Source organism: Arachis hypogaea, chromosome 17 (assembly GCF_003086295.3).
Source record: "Arachis hypogaea cultivar Tifrunner chromosome 17, arahy.Tifrunner.gnm2.J5K5, whole genome shotgun sequence".
Classification (NCBI taxonomy): domain Eukaryota; kingdom Viridiplantae; phylum Streptophyta; class Magnoliopsida; order Fabales; family Fabaceae; genus Arachis; species Arachis hypogaea.
Window position 1 is genome coordinate 66,370,289 of NC_092052.1, and position 19,768 is coordinate 66,390,056.

Genomic DNA, 19,768 nt, shown 5'->3' on the forward strand with positions numbered 1-19,768 from the left:
TTGTGAATAATGAATGTTTCACTTGATTCCTTCATTCTCCAGCCTCTATTATGTGTTTCCGGGCTTGGAATTGGGCCGAGAAGGAGCCTAGAAATCGCCCCCAGCGCTTTCTGCAACTTTCTGCACGTGGCGTCTGTCACGCGTACGCGTAGGTCACGCGTGCACGTCATTTGGTGATTTTTCTTGTCACGTCGCTCGTGTTCTACACTAGGCATGCGTCTGCGTCGTCCATGCGTGCGCGTCGCTGCCAGTTTCTCAAAAACTTCATTTTCTCGCGTTCCTTCCATTTTTGCATGTTTCCTTTCTGTCCCTTAAGCCATTCCTGCCCTATAAAGCCTGAAAATACTTAACACATAAATCACGGCATCAAATGGTAATAAAGGATAATTAAAATTTGCAGTTTTAAGGTCTAGGGAACATGTTTTCACATATATCACAGAATAAGGAAGGAATTGTAAAACCATGCAAATTATATGAATAAGTGAGTAAAGACTTGATAAAAACCACTCAATTAAGCACAAGATAAATCATAAAATAGTGATTTATCACTGAGATATAGTCTCCTCCAAATCTGCATAGCTCTCCTTTGACTTAGTGACCTCATCCACCAAATCCAGCTTTTCCTTGAAGACCCTGGTATAGGTTTCCTCAACCTTCTTCTTTAGGCCCTCTGCCATGGCACAAGCAGCTTCGAACTTCTTTACCCTCTCCCAAGCCTTGGCAAGGTCGGACACAAGGGCCTCCTTTTCATCCTCCAACTCCTTTTTTGACTTCCTCAAAGATGCCACTTCAACTTGAAGGTCAGCCAAAGTGCGTCGAGTGACTCTAAGAGGAATCTTCTTCATTTCCCTCAACAAAGTAGTACACACCCCGTCCGTCCGAATTCCACCTCGGGCGAGTACCTGAAGATGGTTCTTCACAAAAACATCATCCATGCTAATAAATCTATGCAAAAGGATGTATTTTCCATAAAATTCAATACCATCAAAGCCTGATTCATAAACACTTACCGATATTAAGAAGTATTACGTTTTTTAGGGTTCGGCTTAGGAAGAGAAGGCCTGGAGGGAATTGCTTGATTACCAGGGTTAGAAGGAGGGATGAGAAGAGGATAAATTGGATCAGGAGTAACTCTCAGGGAGTCAGAGGAACCCGAGTCCGATCTGAAAGGAGAAGGAAGGTCACCTGACTCGCCGGCTTCTTTTAACTGGATAGTTAGGGCAACAACATTCTTTCTAGTAGAAAGGAGAGTTTTTATAGTAGTTGACTTGGGAGCCATCTTTTTTGCACAAAATCAAAGTCGGGTTACGTCAGCTAACAAAGCGATCAATGAAATCATATCTACAAATGAAAAGAACGCTACCTACCTCAGGTCAGATTTGGCTCGGCTTCCTAAGAATTTCTTAGTATTTAGATAAGGAGCTCGGCACCAGTACTGCTGGAATAAGGCGACTACACTCTCTTCGACCTCATCCAAGTCATCTAAGCCATGCTTAATAACTACAGGGTTCTCCTCCCAGTACAAGCTAAAAATAGGCTTTCATCTAGAAAGAAAAGTTAGACACCCTCAACAGAACGGATATTAAAAAAGTAATTTTTAAAGTCATGAAAATAATCATCAAAAATGGAGAAGACTTTCCTCTCCTGAACAGTTCAGAAGGAGATCCAGCCCTGCTTCTTGGAACTGCAAGGTTTAGTGAGAACAAAAAGGTAAAAGAAAACTTTAAGAAAGGGAAGGACGTCGAGTTCATAGCAGATGAGTTGATAAATTTGTAGAAAATCCCAAGAATTGGGATGAAGATGGGAAGGGAAAACATTACAGAGCTTGAGGACCTCAGATTCAAATCAAAAGAAGGAAGACTAACTACCAATTTTGTACAAAAAGGCATCATACATGTACATGAAATGATGCTACGACTTATCTAGTCGGGGAAAACAAACTCTCTCCTCAGGGTCGGCAACTTCAATCTCATATTTTTTTCTTATCCTCCCGACGTAAACATAACCTATGATGCCTATGAAAGGTCTCAGCATACTCTTTATCAATAACAGGGATGGGAGTAAGAACAAATATATCTACCCAGGTTAGGTCGAACGGAACTTTAGAAGATATGTTGTGAATAACTGACCAAGACATAAAAGCTATACCTACAATTCAACAAAAGAAGATCATCACCACAAAGTTGGAAAGTTGGGTAAAACAACCAAAGCATTTAGGCAATTACACAAGAGGTCGGACTATCCACAGCAAAGAAGAAGATGGCCATGGTTTTCAACCTCTATTCTGAACCAAGCAGACAAACTACATTATAAAGGAAAAAATGGCAATGTACCCATACGGACATCACTATTTGGGAAAACATAGGGTGAACCCCACATTCAGATTCACAATAACAGTAAACCAAAAATTCAAGCAAAGAAAGCAAATCCTCGAGAATGATTTTCAACATACAAAGAATCATCGTCAAAGGTACCCCCAAATATACAAAGAATCATCGCTAACTCTCTTGTGATAACGGTAAAAATAATTTCAAATCAAATGAATACACCCAAAATACAAGAGCACAGTGAAGAAAGTTAAAAGGATAAATGGACAAACCATGAAAGAACGCTAGGCAAAAAGAGTACGCGAAAGTAGCAAAAACACAAACGTTCCACGTGAAACAAAAATTCAGAGTAGAAAATTCTTGAAATTTTGAGACAAAGAAAATGAAGAAGTTGAAAAGATTGAAAGAGGGAATGATGTTGAGTGCAAGCGTTTCAGAGAATATGAAAAAAGAAGAAAGAGAAATGAGTTTGAGTATTTATAAGGCACCAGGGGCAAAAAAGTAATTTTGCACCTCCTCATTCATGGCATACGATTACCAAGGTAACCGTAGGATAACGTGCGCAGAACTACGAAAAGACGTAACGTATCGAATTTAAAACACGTCGAGTATCCGACCTAGCCCCAAAAAAGGCGAGTTGCCCAAGCTGATGTTTTAATCCACAAAAAGGCAGTCCGATCTATAAATGCTCGAGTCCGACTTCAAAAAAGCTTGAACTCTAGCATAGACACTGTTCATACCCTGACCCCAAGATATAGCCAGGCCCAAAATGACTAGAAGCCCACTCAAGAGATTCAATTACTACACCTACCCGACTTCATTGAGGTCGGGCACAATGACAACAGTTCAGCTCTACTTATGTGAATAAGTAACTAACTCCTAAGATATCTCCTACTTATCTATAATGGAGATCTCAATAACTTCCCTAGAAAAAGGAAACAGTTATCCACTATTAAAGATGAAACTACTCTAAAAAGTAGTTATCTTTTCTACTATAAATATACTAACATCCTCAGGTATATTAAGAACCCAATCTATTGAAAATCTGTTTTAGACCTTTGCTAACTTATTAAGTATCAGAGTCCCTTACAGATACCACTCCCCACCTTTTCGAGAAGAATTTAGACGACAGCACCTCGGCACCAACAGAAGTTAGATGCTGTCTCAAAAAGAGTTTGAACCTCACGTTCAGACTAAAAAACAATCCAATTTCATATCACCTTCGAAACAGAGCTCATCATGAAAAATATAGGCTACTTTTTTTAATTGCTAAAATAATTAGATGTTTATGGTGGATGCAGCAAAATTTCAAATTTTATATAGATCTATGTATATTTGTTTGGTGTATATGACTTTTTTAGTTAATTTCAAGTACAAAGGATATATTTCTTAGGTTGTTTGTGCCATTAGGAGTATCACACCATTCTTATTGATTGCCAGAGAGAATGCTTTTCTATACAATTAAAGCATAACCGGACACAGTTTATCTAGCTAATAATGTGCTTACTGCAAAAAGCCATATGTTGAAAATTTACAAGATGCCATAATATAATAACTCCAATTTCATAATCTCTAGCAGATCAGAACATTCTCAAATATAAAAACATGTTAAATGATATACACTGTTTTTAATTTGATTACTCATGAACTAATTATTCCTTTCCAACCCTATTAAAAGAGATGGTAATAAAACGAATAGGAGCAGATTTTTGCACTGTGCGATTCTGTCGTATATTTTATTTTATTTTATATAAAACTCACTTGGTTATTCTCACTACAAAAAATAGTTTTATTGTCATATTTTTAAACCGTGACAAAAAATTGAAGAAAACGTGGCAATGAATTTTCATCACATTTTTTAAACTACTGCCACGTTTTTAAGAAGGTTATATAGTAAAAATTTATCTCCTAATTCGTCCGATCCTGATAATCTTTAAAATCATAAACGTCTTTTTAACTTACACTAAGTTAAAAACAAGAGTGATGCAAGGTTAAAAATAATATATATATTTTTAAATTAAATTTCTATTAAATTTAATATAAACTGAGACATTTAAAAGTAAGATAATTGCTATAGTACCTTTAATAAGATGTCTATTTTGCTAAAAAAAATAAATTAGTAATATTTAATAAATTTTAAATATTTTATTTTTTATTTTAAAAAATATATAATTTAGATATCAAAATAAAAAATACCATAAAATTAACCTAAAAATAAATAGAGTAAAACTTCACCTCAATTTCTAACTATTTCGTTAACTCTCATTCTACTTTTTATCGATTGAAAAATAACATTGCTGTTCCTAATGATTAATTCTATTAGACATTATAATCTATCAGTTAATATTACTGTTCAGAGTTAACAGATTTTTTCTACGTGTCACGTTAGCTAATGACGTGTCAAGGAACGATTTCAAAGGATAAAACATTTCTTGTTGTGTTAGCAATATGCTATAGTAAAATAGGACAATTAAATTTCTGAAAAATATTTTAGGAGACACTTAAGCTTCTAATTACTTTAAATATAGACACATAAACTTATAATGAACCATGACAAATATCCCTAAATTTCAACAAGTCATTGTACCCGTGCTACTGCACTGGTTGCTGACCTTAGTTGGGAGTAGCCTTAATTCTTCTTCTTTAGAGATTTTGTTTTCTTCTTCTTTAGAGATTTTATTTGATGACATGTGCAAGATAGTGTTGGTCTCGGATAGTATTATTTTCACCACTTTGATTGATGAGCAATCTTTTTCTTCTTCAGAGATTTTGTTTGATGACATATGCAAGAAAGGATTGGTCTCGAATGGTGTTACTTTCACCACTTTGATTGATGGGCAATGCAAATATTAAAAATTGATTTGGTCTGAAAGAATTTTCATGTAATGATCAATCAAGACATTAGGACGGACTTGATCATGTACAATGCGCTGAGCCGTTGATCAATAGCCTTTGCAAGATCTGCGATTTAAAAGAAGTTAGGAAACTTATAAATGAGATGAGTGAGAGAGATTTAAAATCTGATAAGATTACGTTCACAACATTAATAGATAAAAATTGTAAAGATGAAGACATGAAATTTGTATTAAAGATCAAGAATAAAATTATTAAAAGAGATTGAACTTGAGGTTGTTTGTACTGTACTTATATCAGGACTTTTCAGAGAAAAATAAAGAGAAGGAGGAGCAAAGAACTAAGGCTGACACCAACTAAGGTTAGCAATCAGTGCAGCAAATACAATGGCTTGTTGAAATTTAGGGATATTTATCTTACTTTATGGTTCATTATGGTTATGTGTTTATGTTTAAATTAGTTAAAGGTTTAAGTGTCTTCTAAAAATTTTTTTTAAGGGTTTAATTATTCTATTTTATTGCAGCATATTGTTGACTCGACAGGAGACGTTTTATCTTATGGAATGATTCTTTGATACGTCATTAGCTAATGTGATACATAGATAAAATTCGTTTGTTCTGGATAAAAACATTAATAAAAAAATAAAATATTTGACAAAGTTACTCGTTAAGAATCGCAATATCATTTTTTAATCAATTAGAGATGGAACGAGAGTTAGTAAAATTATTAGAAATCGAAATAGAATTTTACTCTAATAAATATACCAAATCCAAACCGGAGCCGCTTCGATGAAAACATGCCTCGCATTGAGTAGGGTAACGGATATGGCTTGTGTTGCCATGACTATCTATCATGTCATCTGCACATGTATATGTCTTAGTTCCGTGAAAACATGATAGGACTTTACGTATTTCAATACTCATGACATTAATTATTTTGAAACTGGTATCCTTTTACTTAATTTTCAAATAATAAGTACATCTACATATGAAAATTTTATAATCAACCTTCATTCGAATAAATAAAAAGAAAAATATAGGTAGACAATGAAAATACTAAACAATATAAACAATAGATATATCAGATGTTCATTTAGTCACCAAAAAATAATATTAAGATTTAGGTGGATAATTTATTTAGAAATGTAGTGTGTTTTGATTTAATTGATAGTTATTTATGTTGTTCAAAAAAATTATTGATTACCTAGTATAACCCTAAATAAAAATAAATTGTCACATTCTGATAAAAATAAACAGACAAAAGCGCCCACCAATATTTAAAAAACAAAAAAATTGCCCAACAGTAGCATCTTGGACTCTATTTTAGTTATTTTCTCATTATGATGTAGGAAGCATATCACCTGTTCTATTGTACGAGTCTGGAGCTTTTTTGCTCTAATGTAATTAATCATTCAGATTTAATATAGAAAATGTTAACGGTTAAGATTGAGGTAGAAAATATATTTTGGATGTGCAATTTAGATGGTTTTTAGATGGTCTTCAATTAGTATTTTCGTTGTCAATTGTCAATGTGGAAGTTGACATTTGTGCAAAGGCTTCTAAGTCCAGCCATGGTAAAAAAATCATACGAGCCAACACTTAAACGGGTCTTAATTGAATTTTTTTTGCAAGTATTAGTAACAACGTAACTAACAACATACATGTATTCCTTTTCAATCTGTGCAATGGTACGTAGAATAATTATACAATTATTTGACCCAAACAAAATTTTAATATAAAAAGGCTATGAATTTGCATCAAGTTAAAATGTACTAATTTATACATATATTTGCTATCTATTCTTATTTTGCTTTATTTAGTTTTTGAATAACCTCAAATAAAGACAACATATAACAATTAAATTAAGACCATGACAATCGTAAAATTCAAACTTAAGATCTCATGTGTTATCTAAATTTTTTACTATAAGTACTATTGGTATTTTATTTAAATTCATTTTAAATCATGGAGATATTTTAATCATATGCCAAAAAAAATTGATTAAAAATTAATTTATCTTCCAATTATATACGGTAACTAACAAAAAATTAGCCAACATCAATCAATAATAAAAATTTAATACCCATTTATAATTTTTTTAAAATTATTTTTTATTATTTGTTTTTTCAAAATTTCAATTTTATCTACCACTACAAGCCATAATCTACCTCCACCACCGGACACTATTATTAATATTGGCCACGCCTCAAGTGATTACCACTATCATCGATTACTGATTACTAATCACTAATCACTAATCACTGATCACTTTAAATTTTAAATTTTAAATTCTAAATTTAAATTTTAAACTCTAAATTTTAAATTCTAAATCTTAAATTGTAAATCGTAAATTATAAACCTTGAATATTAAATCCTAAATTCTAAAACACTACATCCTAAACTATGAATTGTATATCATAAATTCTAAATTCTAAAAACTAAATCCTAATATTTTTATTTGAATTTTAGATTTTTTATTATTTCTAATTTTAGATTTTTTTATCGTTAATCGTATGTTATTTTGTTAGCTAAAAATAATTGATTACCAATACTTTTTCTTTGTCTTCACTTCAAATACATTAATTAATAATTTGACTTCACTTAGCTTGAGTGAAGACAATATCAAATTTCAAAAGCTAAATAAAACATAGAAGGGTAAAGTATATTTTGTTTCTAAAGTTTGACAAAAATTTTAAAAATATTCTTAAATTTTATTTTGTCTCAATTTCACTACAAGAAAAAAGCGTTTTTGCGACACCAAAAATCGACGGTTATATCAGCCGTCGATATTTTTTGACAGCTTGCCGTCGATATTGTTAAAAAAAATAATTAAAAATAAAATATTAAAATCGATAGCCAGGTCGTCGATATTTTTATGATGCATTAACCTTTGCATTACTATCGTCATATTGTCGATGAACTAGGGATAAAAAATACTTTTATTTTAAAATCGACGAATATGGCATCGATTTTATTATTTAAAATATCGACAAAAGTTGCCGTTGATAAATTTAAACAGTCTAAATCGCTTTCTAAAATCAAACAAACGATGTAGATTTAAAGTTTAAAATAGACGTTTAAGGTGTTATTTTTTTTAAATTAAAATCCACAAATATGCCGTCGATTTTTATTACTAAAAATACAAATACTTGCGTCCTATTCCTGCCTCCAAAGTTCAAAAACCCAATTCCCCAAAATTCCCCATTTCATCCCCAAATTCCCCAATCACCAGAAACGCAATTACCCTTAGTTCTACCACAAATTCACAGTTGCACCGCCGTCATTCTCCGCTGCCGTCGTCGCTCCGTCACGGTTGCACCGCTGTCACGCTCTGTCCCTGCCGTGCCTCTGTCGCTACTCAAGTTCGCGCCATTGTTGCTCCTCTTGCTCACGCCGCCGTCGCTCCGTTGCTGCCATGCCACCATCGCTCATTCTCTCTGTTGCCGCCGTTTCTCCTCCTATGTTGGTCCTTCTCCGCTCTCTCTTACGCATCTTCTCTCTCTCAATTGAGCTCACAAGAACTTTTTCTATTAATGTTACTGAACTTCCAAATTTCATTGTCTTGTTTCCCTTTCAGGGCTCTTGTTTCCCCATTTGGTTCTCCAAAATTTTTAATTATTTGTTCTTCCAAATATTTGGCATATATTTCTGCATTTATTTCTCCATTATTATGCTCTCTCCATTACTATTACTGAGCTTGATGTTTATTTGGACTGCTGTTTAATGCTTGCAAGTGACTAGCTTAAGAGGAGCTGAACAGATGTAAGCTGCTGTTAAAAGGTTAGTACACCTCCTGTCACGTCGTCTTGCCTGTTGCTTCGGTATGTCGTTTTGGTAGGTCCTTTGTCCTCTGATCCTTTGCTGTGTTGTTGAGTTGTTATTGCCTTAGTTATTTTTTTGTAATTTGCTGTGTCTTTGTTGCTATTACTGTTGTGTTATTATTGCTGTTGCTGTTTTGTTGAATTTGTTGCTATGTTGTTGAGTTTTTGTTGTTATTGATATATTAGTAGACTAGATTGGCCATATAGCAGTAGAAACTTTGGACTTTGCAGGCTATATGTTGGTAGAATTGACATTCTATAGCTGTTTAAAAAACTCATCCCTCAATCTTTATGCTCCATTTTTAAGATGTATATCAAATTGGCTCATGCCCATGTTTTAGCTAGAATAATCGATACCTCGTCAAGTATATAACAACAACAAAGCCTTGTCCCACTAAGTGGGGTCGGCTACATGAATCAAACGACACCATTGAGCTCTGTCATGTATCATGTCTACAGAGAGACCGTTTACATGTAGATCTCGACCTCGTCGAGTACATAATGACCTTTTTTTCCCACTTAAATAATAATGCATCATAAAAGCCCTCATTCTCTTGTATATATGGCTTGCTGTAATTTGCGCAGCTTCAAGGTTGTTATGAATAATATTGTTTAGAAATCATGAATTAGCTAATAAGTGATTATATAAGTCCCTATGAAATTTGTTCCTTGATTATATAAATTGAATCTTTCATAGTATAAAATAAACATCAATTTAGTTTCCAAGCGTATATTTTAGACTAGGGGTGTTAATGGATTGGGTTTGGCTTAGCCCTGAGCTATCTTGATAGTTGATAATATCAACTGGTCTTGTTTTTGGACCCTTACGTGATACTAAATCTGAAAATTCCTAATATTTTTAGGCCAAGCTAAACTCTGGTCCAAAATTGGATTTAGAGCAGGTCTAAAATACATAATAGATCATTAGTTCAGACTTGGAAAAAAATTGATTAGGCAGAGATGAGAGGTGAAATTTGCTAGTTAAGAGAAGAAGAGGCAAGATCTGCCACATTGGACCAGTGCTGGTGAGAGAGAACTGCATGAGGTAGAAGGGTCATTGCAAGAAAGTGATATGTCAAATTGGCTGCTGCAAGGGAGATTCGGTCAAAGATGATGGTGTGGTAGCATGGTGAGATGAGAGCACAAGATTCAGTGGAATGAATGGATGATAGCACGGTGAGAGGCAGCAACGGGTGGGTAGCCAGAAGTTAAGCAAGCAAGATTGGGAGTGGTGGTGTGGGTGAGCAGCAAGGTTTTTTAGAAAGTTGTTACAAGTTGACCCAAACGGGAAGAGTCTAGTTTTGTGGAACATCCCCTTCAACAATGTCATCATGGATGTCTCCAAATCCAAAGAGTACAAACCACAAAAAAATGCCAAAACAAGCAACTCCCAACTCCTTAGATATCATGCATATCCTTAGAGGACTAGTATTTTCTATCATATGCAGGGTGTAAACAACAGTGAAGTACCTTGCTCTGTGCAGTAATTTCTTAGAGCAAGAGTATTTTTTTAGAGCCTGAGAATAATAATAGGGTGATTGAGACTCTTCAGCTTTTTCCCTTGAACTCTTATGTTGAATCCGAATTAGAGAAGCTGAGAGTGCATGCAAATGATGAAAATGGTGATCATCATCATCATCATTAATGCATGGATCATGATGATGATACTATGTTCTTGTACACATTAATGGGAGAACAAATGAAGTATCCTCCATTGGACCTGCGCTTGAGCTTTCTCTAAACCAATTGTAGTAATAATTTTACTATTGTTAATTAACTATAATTAGTGAACTTAATTATTACACTACAAGAAAAAAGGCCTATGGCCATGCTTTTTTTTGCCACGCTTTTAAAGTGGTCAATGGCCACGCTTTTATAAGGGTGGCAATTGAAGAGAAATTTGGCCACGTTTTTTTTCTACGCTTCAAAAGTGTGGCGAAAAGGGTCAATGGCCACGCTTTTATGAGGGCGACAATTGATTAGAGATTTGGCCACGCTTTTTTCTGCTACGCTTAAAAAGCGTAACCATAGAGAGAAACAGGCACGCTTTTAAAGCGTGGCGACAGAGTTTTATTATTGTGTCATTTTAAAAGCGTAGCCGTTTCCTACAAGTCTTTTGGCACGCTTCAAAAGCGTGGCTAAAATGTTCCAAAGGAAAAAAAAACGTTTCAATGAAGTCCCTTCGAAATTGACCTTGACTTACACAATTGGCACACCCTCTCTCTTCAAAACTTCATCTTTCTCCATCTTCATGGTGCACTGGCCCTATCCCGTTTCTCCCTCTTTCAAAGAACCTAAACCCTAATTCGTTCAGATGGCAACGGTTAACCCTCTCTTCAATATCCCTCACCCTAAACACTGACGATTAACCCTCTCTTTAGCACTCCAAAGAACATCAAAGAACCCTAGCACTTCGCGAAGAACCACAGCACTCTACGAAGAATATCACCGATGCTCGCAATACCTCCGTCGATGCTCCCTTCGCCGCCGCTCCCTTCCTTCGCTGCAAACCCCTAACCCTTTCCATTTTTTGCTGGGCTATCGAGCCAGCAGGTAGCAGCATCTTCATCCCCTGCGCCATCGTGTTGAGCCCCTTCGCCCTCCATCGTCGAGCCCCGTCTAGCCGTCGTCATCCAGTGCCTCTCCCTTTCTGGCAGCCACTGCGTCTTCCTCTACTTCCTACACTACAGTCCTTTCAACACAGAGCTAGGGATCAGACATCGCAAGGTGCATGGAAACTTCACAACTTTGAACTTCTGTATTTCCAATTTTTTTTCTTTTCATCATTCTCACTCTTCGATCTCTCCAAAAATCTCATTCTCCTTTCTTCCTTCTGTGATTCAAAGGAGTTTCGCTTCGGATTTTTTCCCTTTTTTCCCAATGAGGGTTTTTGTGTTACGGAGAGAGCGAGCGAGAGCAAGAGAGAGAGAGAGAGAGAGAGAGAGAGAGAGAGAGAGAGAGGGAGAGAGAGAATGATGATGATTTCCATTTCGAGAGGCTTGTTCGGGTGGTGACCCGCCGCACGTACAACCGCTCACGCCAGTATCGGAGCCGTAGGAGTTACCATCGTCGTACCTTGACATAATTCCTGCCACTCTCTGTCTGCATCATCAAGAATGGAGCCTCTGACTCAGGTTGGTTCTTGATTTTTTTTTTGTCTGATTTTTCACTGTTTCTATTTGTTTTTCTATTTTTGTTCTTGAGTTAATTTTGGTCTATTCCTAAGTATTTCAGTTCTTGATTTTTGTTATGATTTTTAATTTGTTCTTGATTCTTGGTTAGCATATTTTCTACAGTTCTCTAGTATTCTCTTAGTTGCTATTCTTGATTTTTTATTTTTTTTTTATGATTTTTTAATGCTTCTATTTTTTCCTGTTCTGTAGTTGAGTTGATTCTGTTCTTGATTTTTGGTTCTTGATTTTTCATTGCATCTATTTTTCATTGCTCGATTCTGTTCTTGATTTCTGTTCTTGTATTTTGTCTGCATCTATTTTTCACTACAGTTTCTGTTCTATTTTTTATTCTTGATTTTTGTTGATTTTGAATTTGTTTTCTAGCTTTTGGACAAATACTGTGCTGATTTCACTGTCTACATAACTAATTTGGAAGCATTGGCCATTTCTTTGGAGTTATATTAAGTTTATAGCCTCTAACCGATAATGAATTTAGATAAACCAAAGTGAATCTTCCCTCTAATTTACCTCATGGTTTTCACCAAGAAAGTTAATCCAATAAACAACTTATATACATGAGTGAAGGGTGAAGATTGCTAACATTCACCCTATAGCAGTGAAGGTTATAATTCTCTTAGAGGGTTTGCTAACCTTCACTCTTATAGAGTGAAAACCTTAAAGGTGATATTGTTAACCTTCACCATTATAGCATTCCCCATACATATATATCCACCAAGAAATTCTAGTTATGTCTTTCAACATTATAATGGGAAGTTCCAAAAATGGATAGGTTCATCTATCTTTTAACTATTATAAAATATTCTTTGGTAATACTTTTATTTATGAATAATAGTAGAATGTCATGATACCTCTATGATTTTTCTGTCTTGTTTGCCATCAGTTGACTTAGCTAAAGAAGTTGTAATATCATGTTATTTTAAAAAATATGTAATATGCTGCATATCAAAGATGGTTGCTATATGTATTTTGTAAAAACCATCATTTTAATATAATGGTTTGGTTATTTAGGTCCTGCTCAATCAGTGGTTTGGGAAGCCATGGTGCCTTCCAAAAAGAGGACTTGTGTGGGTCGTCCTAAGGCTTCTTCTGTTGAGAAGCTAACAAAAGACTTATGCACTAGTTAATTGATGAGCAATGATGTCAATGATGTAGTTAATTGAGCAAAACATCTCTTTGCAAAACATCATATTCATATTTTTCTGCATTTGATTTTCAGGGTGTCTACAATGCAAACAAATTTGCCAAGCTTGTGAGAAGAAGAGAGTTCATGGCCAGCACTACCGAGGGAACCACCGGGGCTCTTACCTGCCCCACTTGTGGCTGCCATAGAAACTTCCATAGAAGAAAGGAACTAGCTGCACCATCCAGGTAGCTGCTACCTCTTTTCTTTCTTTCTTAACACAGACATAGATACTTCAATTCTACTTAGCTTCTAAAAGTAAACAAAATGTTGAAACTACTACTGCTTCAATTATCTAGTTTTATTATTATTATTCAATTGTGGGGATTCTTTTTTGTTATTGTTAAAGAGGGGTTTGATTTATTGATGGGACTCATCAATGTGTAGAGTTCCATTTTGCTTTGTTGTATGTTGAAATTTTAATAGAAAAGTGTGGGCTTAAATGAAAGTGTTTATTTTTAGGCAGGACTATTATTATGATAAAACAAATTAAATATATATCGTGGGGATCCTAGATTCTTAGGGGAAATGTTACTTTAAGTAGCCATCATTTTATAGTTCTTTTCACGCTTTTGTCCTAAAGTAAGACCAAATTAAAATTTAATGGCAAATTTGAATTTCTTATGAAAGAAATAATTAACTTATCCCAAGCTTGATGTTATGAGAAAACTATCGATCAACAACTTGATCCTTTATCCCAACTCTAATAATATGTATTTGGATGGCAATTGATCCAAGATGCTGTCTAATTTGGCTTAATAGGGACTCATACATGAGTTTAATGTACCTGAAAGAGCAAATCCAACATCAGCTGAGTTTCAACCCTCGTGGAAATTTGGAAATGGCATGTTTGCTTTAGTTTTGTCCTTTGGCCTACTGCTTACAGCATTGAGAAGCCGAAAAGCAAGGTCTTGGCGGTATGGTTCAGGTATTGATTTTCTTTTCTGTATAGTCAATTTGTGGATTATTGACAGAAAGTTGCAAGAAATATTAAGCACTTCCATTAGGATATTCTTTAATCATGTTTGAATAGTTCTTATAACAAAATTTATGCGAAGATGATATGTGAGAACCATTAAATTGATTCATATAAAAATATATATATTCATGTAAAATACTAATCAAATTGAAGACAAAAAGGACTTGATCTAGTAGTAATTAATTGATTTTATTAGCAAAAATCATAATATCTAACGAATATATATAAATTATATTACAAAATTTACTTGGCAGGTGAGTGTGATAAACTACTATTTTACGGTTTATCTTGTGCTTAATTGAGTGGTTTTTATCAACTCTTTACCTACTTATTCATACTATTTGCATGGTTTTACAATTCCTTCCCAGAATTTGTGCTATGATTGAAAACATGCTTCTTTGGCCTTATATTTGCTAATATTAATCCTCTCTTATTACCATTTGATGACTTGATATGTGTGTTAAGTGATTTCAGAGATTACAGGGCAGGAATAGCTCAGAGGATGGAAAGAAAGCATGCAAAAGTGGAAGGAATACAAGAAGCTGAAAGAACTGCAAAGCTGTCAGCCTGACCCTCTCGCACTAAAACGGCTATAACTCGAGCTACAGAGGTCCAAACGACGCAGTTTCAGTTGCGTTGGAAAGCTAACGTCCGGAGCTTCGATTTGATATATAATTTGTCATAGCTTCCTTGAAGTTAGGCGATGCGAATGCGTGAATGACGCGCCCACATCGCATCTGTGAACTTCAATCCACGCGGACGCGTGGACGACGCCTCCGCGTCACTTACCCGCGACCTGAACATAACAGAAATCGTAGGGAGCAATTTCTGGGCTGCTTTTGACCCAGTTTTCAGCCCAGAACACACAGATTAGAGGCTATAAAGTGGGGGAATGCATCCATTCATAAGGAAGCTTTCATATTCACAATTTTAGGATTAGATGTAGTTTTTAGAGAGAGGTTCTCTCCTCTCTCTTAGGATTAGGATTTAGAATTAGGATTCTTTTCACTTTATGATTATTTCATCTTTTGCGATCACAGGTTCAATGTTTCTTTTATTTATTTTTCTAATTTAATTTATGAACTTCCATGTTAGATTTGATTCTTTTGAATTAATGTTATTTGAGGTAATTCAGTTTATTATTGCTCTCCTTTATTTACATTACTGTTGCTTCCAATCTAAAGACATTTTTATTCCAGTAGATTTACTTTTTACCTTTTTGGTCTTGGTTAAGAAATCAGTAACTCAAGAGTTATCAAACTCAAACATGATTGATAATCGTTATCTTTGCTAATTGAATTGAACTTCAATAATCCTAATCTTTCCTTAGGGATTAACTAGGATTTGAGGATCTAACTAATTAGTCACTTGACTTTTCTTTACTTTAAGTAAAGACTAACTGAGTGGAATTAAGATTCAACTTTCATTATCATTGATAAGGGTAACTAGGATAGGACTTCTAATTTCTCATACCTTGCCAAAAGTTTATTTTACAGTTATTTATTTATTTTACAGTCTTTCACTTATTTTAATTACAATTTAAATTACTTGTTCCTCATCTTCACAACCCCAATTTACAATCTTCATAACCAATAATAAGAACATACTTCCCTGCAGTTCCTTGAGAAGACGACCCGAGGTTTAAATACTTCGGTTATCAATTTATTTAGAGGTTTGTTACTTGTGACAACCAAAACGTTTGTAAGAAAGGTTGATTGCTTGGTTTAGTAACTATACTTACAACGAGAGTTTACTATAACCTCTAAACCATCAATCTTCCAGCTCTTTCAGAGTGCAAACATGTACAGAAATGATAGGTAACCGCTTTTGTACGCTGAAAAGATTGGAGGGAACATGCACGGAAATGAAAAGTTGCTAGGTGTAATAAGGGGTTTTATGGAAATTACTTGGCAGTCCTGCTTTCATATTACAAACTTATTTGTACATCTCTATCGTTTCAATGTTTTCTCATATTTTGTAGTCCAGAGACAGTGCCTATGCTAGGATGTACACAATTCCCCAAAACAGTGCCTTAATATTGAAGTAAGTCTTTCTATTTTTGAGGTTTCAAAATTTATACATAGCTGCTGATCCATGTATGTTTTCTCTGACATCATGAGTTCCTATAATTGATTATCTTTTAGTCATGTTTTTTCTTGCTTTAAGTTCTTGTGAGGTGGATTTTTACTATGATGATCAAAGACGTGCTATGTAATTCTAGTTGAGAGAGTGAATTTTAGTTGCTAGTTAAGGAAATTTCTAAACATGTTATTTGTTCCCTTGTTGATTTTGCTATTCCTGAATTGCATATTTTGATTGTTGTATGAGCTGACTGTTCTTTTTTATTTTCTGCCATAGATCGCGGTACTGTTTATGCAAAGATGGTGTAGTGATAAAGCACTTCAGAAAGCAATAGATTATGCTTGTGGGAATGGAGCTTTGTAGTGCTATTCTCCAAAAGGGAGCTTGTTACCAACCAAACATTGTGCTGATGGTGTTGAATTGGAATGAAGTGGGAGTTGGGATTTAGGTGGGTGTTGAATTGGAACTCCTTTAACTATAAATTATGCAAATTTTGATCTGTTTTAGAGATTTATTTGTTCTTTATCAAAGTATGCATTTGGATGGTTTAGTTTTAGAATTTGAACTCGAGATTTATTTTGTATTTGAGTATTAGTTTTTTAATGTATAAAACAATTATAACAAAAATTATATATGTCACTAATTAGGGTTTGATTTGTCTTGTAATAAAAATTGCATAGTATAGTTATAGGTTTGGTAATAAAAAAGGACTGAAAATTTATATTGTGCAGCGATGAAGGTAAAATCAGAAAAAGAATTTTTTTTTTAATTTGATAAGGCTATCGCCACGCTTTAAAAGCGTGGCCGTATATCTCGCTATCGCCACGCTTTAAAAACGTGGCCATATCTATCTCTATCGCCACGTTTTTAAAGCGTGGCCATGTCTAGCCATGTCTATCTCTATTGGTACACTTCAAAAGCATGGCCATATCTCACATATGGCCATGCTTTAAAAGCGTGGCTATATCTCCCACACTTTTAAGTGTGGCAATATGTAAAAAGCATGGCAGAAAAAAAAGCGTGGTGATAGGTCACAAAAAAACGTGGTGATAGAGCAACTGCCACGCTAGCAGTTGTGACCCTTTTTTCAGCTTTTCACCACGCTTTAAAAGCGTGGCAATAGACGTATTTTCTTGTATTGTTAATTAGGTTTAGTGCATTATATATGTGGTTATGAAGTGTTGATAAAAAATACTTTAATATTAATTATCACTATTATAATATGTAGCTACAAAAAATTCTCTTTTGCATGCTGATTCAACTTGGTTAAATTTCCTATAATTGAGAATTAAAACTCGTTTGGATTATTACAATATATTAAGACTTAGGATTCTAATTTCTCTTGTAGTCATGAGATGTTTTACCTTGGAATGCATAAAGGATTATTGGATAACACAATGAGTCATACCTCGCCGGGTGTGATTCTATCTTTTAATATGATCATGAACCATATCTTAAAAGCATAAGCACCCACCCATGTATTTCGTCCTTATTTTTGGCATGCCATTTTGGATCCATCTTTGCTTGTTGGTTCTGCCTACAGAACATGTCTAAGGCCTAGTTTTGATAGTTAAAACTTAACTTAAAAATTAAGGTGATCAAAAGGGAATGGTTTAGTATTGTTTGTGTATATTCCATTAATATTATTTTTATTGATATCATGATCCTAATCATAGAATAGGATAGGCTTAATTATTATATTATGCCCTGAGATTAGGGAGTAAATAAAAAGATTAGATTATTAGAGACTAGGTTTATTATTACATCCAGAGACGATTACATTGTTACTTTCCTACCAACCAAATAGCTAGTAATTATTGGATGAAATTTACAATATTTCATAACTTACTATTTTTCGTTTTCCTATTCCGATTACACTGTTCCTATGATTATGAAAATTGCCTATCACACTGAGAAGATATACCTTGGAATTATTGATGTAGTTGGCACCCAGCAAAAGTGGTAAAAACTTTAGATGCAACAATAAAAATAATCAGTGCAAGATACTATCTTAAAGGTCAACCTTCAGCAAGAGACATTGTTGGGCATGGAAGCCATACAACATCAATTGCAACAGGGAATAAAGTTGTGGGAGCAAGCTTCTATGGAATCACCAAAGGAGTTGCAAGAGGAGGTGTCCCATCGGCAAGAATTGCTGCTTATAGTGTGTGTTATGAACAAGAGTGCAAAGTTGATGCCATATTGGCTGCTTTTGATGATGCCATTGCCGATGGTGTAGATCTTATCACAATTTCAATGGGGGCAGATGAGCAAATGACCTTTGATGAAGACATCACAGCAATTGGATCATTTCATGCAATGGAAAAGGGGATCCTCACCATAAACTCTGTAGGTAACAATGGTCTTAACATTGTAACATTTAGTGTATCACCTTGGTTATTCACTGTTGCAGCTACCACCTTTCATGATGTTTTGCTTGGCAATGGATAATTCTAACGATTTCGATAACTGAGATGAGGACTATTTAGACGAGTACAAGTAGGATTATTTACTTTGAATTGAATATTTTGTATTATTAGTGGAGTTAGTTATTTATCTTGTTTTAAATCTTTAAGTTAGAGGATTATTTATTATTGTTTTGATAAGTATGTAAACTCATTATCTAATATTTATTATAAATTTTATTTTTGTATTTAAAAGTTTATTTGTCTCACTATTTAATATTTAATTGTCTATTATTTTTCAAATGATAAGAAAAACTATAGCTATTAAAATCGACGGCAATATTGTCAATTTTTAAGTTCAAAATAGACAAAAGAAAATAAAAAAATAGATGGATAACTTATCAATATTTTTATCATATTATTGACATTTTACTTGTCCATTTTAATAAATCCAAAATCGACAATATTTAATATTATCGACGGCAAGTGTGTCGCTTTTACTAAATATGGAAAAACTTAACCTCATATTATCGCCGAAAGGATTGTTGATTTTATTTGAAATTTATCGATGGTTAGACATGCCGTCAATTTTATTATATTTTTGAAAAATCGACAAGTTTAAAAGCGACATGTTGTCCTGTCGATTTTGCCGCCGATTTTCAATATTATCAACGGCTAAGCTGTCGATCTTTTCGTCAATTTTAACAGTATTTTTTGTAGTATTTTATCTCAGAAGTTTTCGATTTGCATTAACTATACCCCTCGCCACTAAATTTTTTGAAAAATTTAGGACTAATTCAACAACAATTTCATAAGAATAACTTTCAACAGAAGTAAATCAAGCATAGTTTTCATGCATCTTTGTTGAGGTTATCTTAAATTTTTTGAAAATTTAGCTATCGAGGGTATATTTGATGCAAATAAAAAA